At 38.7% G+C, this 1,474-nt stretch overlaps 1 non-coding gene across 1 annotated transcript; it reads left to right on the forward strand.

The window, feature by feature from the left end:
• Positions 1-1,094: 1,094 nt before the first annotated feature.
• Positions 1,095-1,202, forward strand: LOC132220228 (U6 spliceosomal RNA). The gene has a single exon (XR_009449730.1). It is a non-coding gene; the product is annotated as a U6 spliceosomal RNA (small nuclear RNA).
• Positions 1,203-1,474: the final 272 nt, after the last annotated feature.

Here is a 1,474-nt window from a genome sequence, read left to right on the forward strand (position 1 = left end):
AAGGGGTCGACCTCAGCGAATGTACCTCAATCAGATTGAGAATGTTTTTAGCAAAGGCCAGCTTAGGAGTACCCTAATTAAGTTAATAGCAATGTACCTACCTGTATAGTTTAAGTTTAAAGAATTTGGCTCTCAAAAGAAATTTCCATCGTTGTACTGTTGATATTTGGCTTGTTGACTAATGCGTTTGCCGACCACTGCACTAGGCTGTGGAAATCTAATGTGTTAAGACGTTGTTACAAAAAAAAAAAAAGTGCCGAAACCGGTTTGGCTCAGTGGATAGAGCGTCGGCCTGCGGACTGAAAGGTCCCAGGTTCGATTCCGGTCAGGGGCATGTGCCTGCGTTGCGGGCACGTCCCCGGTAGGAGATGTGCAGGAGGCGGCTGATCGATGTTTCTCTCTCATCGATGTTTCTAACTCTCTATCTCTCTCCCTTCCTCTCTGTAAAAAATCAATAAAATATATTTGTTTTAAAAAGTGAGTATTTCAATGTGTCTTAAGTTCAAGCAACTAGTTAAGTATTGCTTTTAAAAGGTGGCAAAAAAAAGTTAGAAGTCATTGTGTTAAACCACTGTCATTTATTAGAGAAGATCAAAACTGAGCAAATATAGGAGCAATTATTTCTGCCCCAAAAGTTTCAATTTTCCTACTGGGACCAGAAGTCAGCCTGGGTATGACTTTCTCATGGTTGTGGCAGAAATGTAAGAGAGCATCTCTCACTTGTGTTACATCAGCCAACATCCCTTTAATCAAAACAAGTCATGTGCTCAGGCACAGAATCAAAGAGTAGGGAGTGTGACTTTCCCCTTGTAAGAAATGGGTAGAGAATGAATATTTTCAAAAAATAATCTTGTATGAAAAACACATTAGTCATTTTCTTTCTACAAAATATCCTCTCTGCATTCTATTAAAAATTCTTATCGTTATCTCTTGTTATTTGAATGTTTCTGAATTAAGGAACAAAAAATAATTTATATTTTTGTACCAGTTATGTAATCCACTACCTTGACTTTAATATTTTAATTGCTCGTGGAACAGACATTTGTAATAATTAAAGTTTACTATATTTACAATAACTCAAAACAACGTATCAAGTGCTCATTCTAGTAGCACATGTACTAAACTTGGAATAATAACAGAGAAGATTAGCATGGCCCCTGCACAAACATGACATGCAAATTCATGAAACGTTCTGTATTTTCTTGTAAGGAGTAGCAAATAAGCCATAGAGCTCCAATGCACAGTATAATGACTATCCTATATAATAAAAGCCTAATATGCTAAGTGTCTGGTCATCCATTCAACCTATCAAAGCATAATATGCTAATGATATGCTAAGGCTACTCAACTGCTCGCTATCATGTGCACTGACCACCAGGGGGCAGATGCTCCAACTGGTAGGTTAGCTTGCTGCTGGGGTCCGGCCAATTGGGAATGAATGAGGCAGGCCAGACATACCCTGGAGCCCTCCCAT

The sequence above is a fragment of the Myotis daubentonii genome, chromosome 17 (genome assembly GCF_963259705.1).
Source record: "Myotis daubentonii chromosome 17, mMyoDau2.1, whole genome shotgun sequence".
Lineage (NCBI taxonomy): Eukaryota > Metazoa > Chordata > Mammalia > Chiroptera > Vespertilionidae > Myotis > Myotis daubentonii.